The sequence below is a fragment of the Aulonocara sp. 'chitande type north' Nkhata Bay genome, linkage group LG11, assembly GCF_057382095.1.
Source record: "Aulonocara sp. 'chitande type north' Nkhata Bay isolate Kocher_YH1m ecotype deep benthic linkage group LG11, A_spYH_male_GT1.1, whole genome shotgun sequence".
Lineage (NCBI taxonomy): Eukaryota > Metazoa > Chordata > Actinopteri > Cichliformes > Cichlidae > Aulonocara > Aulonocara sp. 'chitande type north' Nkhata Bay.
The window spans coordinates 4449516-4457614 of record NC_141354.1 but is presented as its reverse complement, the minus strand read 5'-3'; positions in this window follow the sequence as shown (position 1 = coordinate 4457614).

Here is an 8099-nt window from a genome sequence, read left to right as displayed (position 1 = left end):
AGGGGCAATAGGTTCTGTAATTGAAGAGGAAGATCAAATTGTCACCCTTCTAGGTAGTTTGCCACCCAGCTATGCAACTGTTGTTACTGCTTTGGAGACAAAGATGGACAGTCTGACACTACAGTTTGTTCAACAAGCCTTGATAAATGAGGAACAAAAGCGAGTGCTTACTGACAACACCACTGTGTCCAGTAGTGTATCAGCGATGTCATCTCAGATGCAAAGAAATGAACAGAGTGGATCAAAAACACTGGGAGCAAACAGCTCCGACTCATGGAGATGTTACAAATGTGGGAAGGAAGGACATATCAAGCATGATTGTCCAAGCATTAAAAAGAAATACAAGGCCCACAAGGCTAAAAGCGTGGTGTATAAGGACAAAGAGGACTCATATGAGGGAGCTTTTGTTGTAAATGAGTCATGTAAAAGTGATGCACAACAAGAAGAATGGTTAATTGATTCAGGAGCGTCAAAACACATGACATGGAATAAAGAAGCTCTACAAAACTACCAAGAGTTTTCAGAACCACAAACAGTGAAACTCGGTGATGGCAGAGTAGTTGAGGCTTTAGGTCTGGGCAACATAACAATGAAAATGTCATTCAGAGTTAGTGATGGAAAAGATGTCACAATGTATGATGTGCTGTATGTTCCCAAATTATCAATGAACCTTTTCTCAGTGGGAGCTGCTGCCAAGAAGGGAAACACAGTGAAGTTCAAAAGGACTCATTGCTACATAAGAGGAAAGAATGGAGCTCTCCATGGAATGGGAACACAAAGATCTGACGGATTGTATCAGCTGGATATCGAGGGAAACTGCACAACCTGTCATGGAGCGTCAACTGCTTCAGTTCCAGCAAGTACACTCAACAAAAATATAAACGCAACACTTTTGTTACTGCTCCCATTCCCCATGGGATGGACGTAGAGACCTAAAATTCATTCCAGATACACAATATAACCATCCCTCCCAAACAGTGGTCACAAATCAGTCCAAATGTGTGGTAGTGGGCACATCTGCTATATTGAGATAATCCATCCCACCTCACAGGTGTGCCACATCAGGATGCTGATCTGACATCATGAGTAGTGCACAGGTGTACCTCAGACTGCCCACAACAAAAGGCCATCCTGGAATGTGCAGTTTTTTGTGCTATTGGGGGTCTGGGGACCCAGAACCGGTCAGTATCTGGTGCGACCACCATTTGCCTCATGCAGTGCAACACATCGTCGCATGGAGTCTATCAGATTGTCAATTGTGGCCTGTGGAATGTTGGTCCACTCCACTTCAATGGCTGTGCGAGGTTGTTGGATATTCGTGGGAACTGGTACACGCTGTCGTATACGCCGGTCAAGCACATCCCGAACATGCTCAATGGGTGACATGTCCGGTGAGTATGCTGGCCATGCAAGAACTGGGACATTCTCAGCTGCCATCTGCCCTGAACAATGTGAACCATGATTCATCCGTGAAGCGCACACCTCTCCAACGTGCCAGACGCCATCGAATGTGAGCATTTGCCCACACAAGTCTGTTACGGCGACGAGCTGGAGTCAGGTCAAGACCCCGATGAGGACGACGGGCATGCAGTTGAGCGTCCCTGAGACGGTTTCTGACAGTTTGTGCAGAAATTGTTTGGTTGTGCAAACCAATTGTTCCAGCAGGTGGCTGGGTGGCTGGTCTCAGACGATCTTGGAGGTGAACCTGCTGGATGTGGAGGTCCTGGGCTGGTGTGGTTACACGAGGTCTGCGGTTGTGAGGCCGGTTGGATGTGCTGCCATATTCTCTGAAACGCCTGTGGAGACGGCTTATGGTTGAGAAATGAACATTCAATGCACGGGCGACAGATCTGGTTGACATTCCTGCTGTCAGCATGCCAATTGCACGCTCCCTCATTGCTTGTGGCATCTGTGGCATTTTGCTGTGAGACAAAACTGCACATTCCAGGGTGGCCTTTTGTTGTGGGCAGTCTGAGGTACACCTGTGCACTACTCATGATGTCAGATCAGCATCCTGATGTGGCACACCTGTGAGGTGGGATGGATTATCTCAATATAGCAGATGTGCCCACTACCACACATTTGGACTGATTTGTGACCACTGTTTGGGAGGGATGGTTATATTGTGTATCTGGAATGAATTTTAGGTCTCTACATCCATCCCATGGGGAATGGGAGCAGTAACAAAGGTGTTGCGTTTATATTTTTGTTGAGTGTATATATATATATATATATATATATATATATATATATATATATATATATATATATATATATATATATATATAGCACTTTAGGCCTGTTAATAAATAAAAAAAAAATATATATATATATATATATATATATATATATATATATATATCCAGAAATCCTACCAGTGGCTGGACAAAGCTGGACTGAAAGACAGCACAGAGGCACTAATCATGGCAGCACAGGAACAAGCTCTGAGTACAAGATCCATAGAGGCTGGGGTCTATCACACCAGGCAAGACCCCAGGTGCAGGCTGTGTAAAGATGCCCCAGAGACAATCCAGCACATAACAGCAGGGTGCAAGATGCTAGCAGGCAAGGCATACATGGAACGCCATAATCAAGTGGCCGGCATAGTGTACAGGAACATCTGTGCCGAGTATAACCTGGAAGTCCCGAGGTCAAAATGGGAGATGCCCCCAAGGGTGGTGGAGAATGACCGAGCTAAGATCCTGTGGGACTTCCAGATACAGACGGACAAAATGGTGGTGGCTAACCAACCGGACATAGTGGTGGTAGACAAACAGAAGAAGACGGCCGTAGTGATCGATCTAGCGGTTCCGAATTACAGCAATATCAGGAAGAAGGAACACGAGAAGCTGGAGAAATACCAAGGGCTCAGAGAAGAGCTCGAGAGGATGTGGAGGGTGAAGGTAACGGTGGTCCCCGTGGTAATCGGAGCACTAGGTGCGGTGACTCCCAAGCTAGGCGAGTGGCTCCAGCAGATCCCGGGAACAACATCGGAGATCTCTGTCCAGAAGAGCGCAGTCCTGGGAACAGCGTACTGCGCAGGACCCTCAAGCTCCCAGGCCTCTGGTAGAGGACCCGAGCTTGAAGGATAAACCGCCCGCAGGGGCGTGCTGGGTGTTTTGTTTATATATATATTAACCACACATTTAAATGGAAATGGCCCTTTTCTGCCGTGCATGGAGCGTTTAATTGGCCTCTGGCCCTTTAAACTCCGAGGGGCTGTAACTTTGGTTTCTTTTGGTCAATTTGCATGATTGACACCTCTTTTTAATCGTTTGAGCCAATAGAATCACAGTAACGATGCCACGTTCACGTTACTTCAACCAATCAGACGTTGCAATGCCAAAACCCATGTGGGCCCAAATTTACTGCATGTGGCGTCTGTCCAGTCACGTGTCTGTAAGTGGGTCTAAAATGGAGGTTGTTGATGGGAAACGGCTCTGATGCGGCTAGGTAGGCGTGGTAACTGCTGATAATCACGTGGCTACCAGCTACCAGCGAAAATAACAGAGGAAATCGGGACGGTAAGCTAATTTCTGTCTTAGCGCATTTGCGCCGCTGTGTGTTTTTGTGGTCTTCTTTTCCGGCTCATTCAGTGAATTTTGGTCTGATCGTGGTGAAACTTGGTGTGTGGAGTCAGTAATAGCTCTGGAAGCTAACCAGCCTGTCTTTAGCCGGTGTTCTGGGAATCCATTACCTCAAAAAACATCCTACCCAATGTTTCTGCGCAGACGCAGCGCATGCACACAACACCAAACCCAAATTAACTTCTGTTTCTCTCATCCAAGGTTGTGGTTCTTAAGGTTATGGTTAGGGGATAGTGTTAGGGTTAGTCACAAGTCAACGTCAAACTATAAGACGGGTAGGACACTTTGTCAGAGTAGGATGGCTTCTCAGAACACCTGTTACATGAAGTTTGAAGAATTTCTTGTTCGGTTTTGTTTGTTTAGCGGACTAATGCGCATTTACGTAACTGCTTGTTTAATCGTGGCTTGTTTTCGGTGTGTTTGGTGGTTGTAGAAATGGTTTATATGACATTTTAGCTGAGATTCAGAGGTTTCTGTGGATACCACACATGTCTGGACTTATATTTCTCACCCCGTGTTATAACCGATTAAACATGATCTCCTCCTTTTCGCCCCTGATACCGGGGGCGGACACTAAAACCATTAACTGAAGTATAAAAGTATGCAAGTATGTAAGGTTCCCTTCAGGGTCCATGGGGTCAGGTGTAAATTAGCTTTAGTCACTGTCTGTGGCAAATAAATTCAACTTATCATCAGAACCAACGAATATCTCCATAATTAAAACAGCAGCAAGACGTCTGCAGGGATGTTTCCTGTGCTCACTGCAGTTAAAGTAGTGTTACTAGATAAATGTCTTTAAATAAAGACAGAAATGGCAGTAACACACATTGTGTTAGGTACACTTGCTCAACTGCTCATTGTCACAAATATCTAATCAGCCAGTCACATGGCTGGAAATCAATGCATTTAGGCAAGATGACCCACAAAAGTTCAAACTGAGTATCAGAACGGAGGGAAGAAAAGGTGATTCAAGAGACTTTGAACGTGGCATGGCTGCGGGTGCGAAATCGGCTGATCTGAGTATTTCAGAAACGGCTGATCTACTGGGATTTTCCCACAGAAACCATTGCTGGAGGTGAACGACAATAGAAGTAGCAAGCCTGAAAAAAGCGTCCATAGCAGAGGAAAAGATCAGCCCATCATGATTGCAGAAAAAGAAAATACAGATCTTCAGCCTGGTTACCTACCTTTGATTTTAAAGTTCAGCTTCTTCCTTTCTGTACCAGCTTGTTGTGGTGAGATGTAAATCATGTAACTGCTTTGCTGTCTCACTTGTCAGTTACTGCCTTTAGGTGGCACTAAATGCCTGTAAGAAAGCAACATTCAAGTATTTGTAATTTTCAGTAATCTCTGTTTCATTATCAGTCTGCAAAGGCACTATATTTTTCTACACCTGCACTCGTCATACTGCGACAGAGCACTTATGTGTTCGCTGTTTCAGATCTGCTGTGTTTAGAGTGCAATATATGTTTTTACTTAACCTTTTATGTTGTTACGCAGGAAAATTGCATCACATTGAATTTTAGATGTGTTAAAATACACATTGGCTGATTTTCATGTAAACAAATAAATAAACATTTTAATGGGGAGCCATGAAGTTTTTGGAGTAACTCTCAGTAATTATTTGGACGTGAAATATTTGGTCGACATGTCTTATAACCTTATAAGAAAGCCTTTAGTTTTATTCAGGTACAGAACACCAGTGCTCCCAGTAGCAGGGGCGAAGGGGGGCAGATTGTATTTCATGGGCTGTAACACGAGCTCAGCTATGTAAGTATCAGCATGTGATTGTTTTCACAGAGTTGTAATTGCAGAGAAATACTCCATTCATTTTCAAGCAGGAACCTCTTTTGGGTTCTTTGGGGCTCCAGAGGTTAAGTGCTTCCAAGCTAACATTCACACACACTTACACTCCAAGGGATCCGAGAGCAACCTTGAGTTAGTGTTTAGCCCAAGGATATTTGGCATGCAGACTGGACCAAGCCAACAACCTTCTGATTAGCAGATGACCTGTTGTAAGCTTTAACTTCCCAGTTTATCAAATGCCCCTCAGCACTCCTTACCTTTAAATATAACCTCTTCTTTCTCTCCTATCCTGTCTGTCTTACATTTTTCTCCATCTCTGAGTGAAATCTCCTCACAAATACAGCTGCTGTATATTAGTGCTGTTGCCAAACTGCTGTTGAGTTGATCCAAACATTACATTTGAAATTACTTGCCTTATTCCCTTAATGTTCACTTCTAGCTTGTTGCTGAAGCTCCAAGACCACAGATAATGAACATCTGTACCAAAAACACTGTTTCGGATTATCCATCCATCCCTTTTCTGCTGCTTATCTGGGTTTGGATTGCAGTCTGAACAGAGAAGCACAGGCTTACCTAACCCCAGCCAACACCTCCAGCTCATCCAGGGGGACACGAAGATGTTCTCCTCCCAGTAGGACTTTCCTGGAATACCTGACCAGGGACACGTCCAGGAGGCATCCTTGTCAGATGCCTGAACAATTTTAACTGGGTCCTTTCAATGTGGAGCAGCAGCAGCTCTACTCCAAGTCTGCTTACAGGCTTAAACACAGCCGTGTCATACTAATGATCATATAAAAAACTTCTATCTTTGGGCAGTTTGCAGGGTCAACATCTAGTTCTGTGTTCTGTAGGTCAGAAGGCTTCCAGCAAAAAGGCTCTCTTAGAGATAAACATATGTGGTGTCAGATGTACAGAACAACAGCAGGTATAAATGTGAATGTAGACAGGCTGTGTCTGTTGTCTTACTCTGTATGATGGGAGAGATGAGACCCAAGTGTAAATAAATACTTCAGGCCACTTGGAACTTTCTTTTTTATTGTCTCCTTCTTTAACTCAACCACCATCATTACAATAATGTTCTAAATATCTTAAGCAGGCAGCGGTGCATCACGATCAGCTCCAGTGGCTACAGGATCAGGCCAAGCATTGGACAAGAGTGTTGGAGGACCTGGTCACTTGGTCTGCCTTTCTCCCGGCACCGCCGCTGCACTCGAGGTTGATGCTCCACCAGGTGGGGGAGGGAGATGACCCCAGGCATTCCTGGAGGTTTCTTCCGGTCCATGGGGGAGGTGTGCCAGTGGCCTGAAGGAGATTCGAGGCTGCAGCTACTGCTTCTACTGTCGAGGAACCCCAGGCAGCAGCCCTGAGCCTGCCAGTGGTGGTGAGGGGCCATTTTGAGGATGTCCACCAGGCAATTATGGACCACCTGGTTGTCGTACCTGTGGAGCACTGCAACACTTCCAGGAGGGCTGAATGGGGCTGGAGGATCGGCCCCTCACCTATGTCAGGCATCTGAACAACGTGGCAGCCATGTGGCTACAGGGGGGCACAAATAAGGGGAGGCTCAGCTGGTGCATCTGATCATTCTCAGGTGGTTTCTGGAGAGACTCCAGGCAGGAGAGGCGGAGTGGGTCCACTGCACCAGCCAGTGGACCAGATGTTGCTGCAGTCCAACAGCAGTTTGCAGATGTGTACTCCCCACTTCTTGGCTGTACAAACTCACCATTTTGAATCATGCCCTGGCATGACAGTGCGTTCTCTGTCCTATCGGTTACCTGAACATAAAAGACTAGATATTCAAACAAAACCAGCTGAGATGCTGAAAATAGGAGTAATAGAGGTGCACAGTGCGTGATGTTCTTATGCTAAAGAAAGATGGGTCCATACTGTTCTGTGTTGATTACTGCAAGTGTCACAGTTTGATGCCTATACCATGCCCCAGCTTGATGGGGTCCTGGACACGTTAGGCACTGCTCGCTTGGGGACTGGATTGAGCCCAGGGCAGATTCCCTGCCTGCAGAGTCCAAAGAATCATTCTCAACTTGTACAGTGTGCTGAATGGAAGTGTGACAAATTGGTCAAAGTCCAGCCACTTATAGACTCTGTGCAACATATGCTGCTGCCTACCTGGATGACATCATCATCTGTAGTGACACCTGGGCAGAACATGTGTCCGCGGTGGCCACGGTCCTGGAGTCCCCGAGGCAGGTGTGGCTTGCAGCTAACTCCAAGAGGTTTGCAGTTGGACTGAGGGAGATACAGTATCTGGGCACCACTTGGGAGGCGGGCAGGTGCAGTCGGGACACAGGCAGGATGTGATGGCTGTTGTTTTCTCCAAGAACAAAAGAGAGGTGAGACGGTTCTTGGGGTTCACTGGTTATTGACTAGGTTCGTGCTGAACTTTGCAGAAATGACCGGCACTTTGACAGCCCTGAAAGAGGGCCCCACATCTAGTCCAGTGGACCGAGCAGTGCCAGGGAGCATGAAGAAGGCTCTCTGTGGGGTCTCTATTCCACACCCCTGATTTTTTACTCCTTTTATTCTGCAGACAGATGCCTCAAGCAGAGGGCTTGGGGCCATTTTGTCCCAGCAGGTAAGGGGGGGGGGGGGGTCAACCTGTCGTTGTTTACCTCATCCTAACAAACCATCACTGATTTAAGTGATCAGGGCTGCTATTTCAGTTCTCAGCTGGGACCGGAGGGGAAG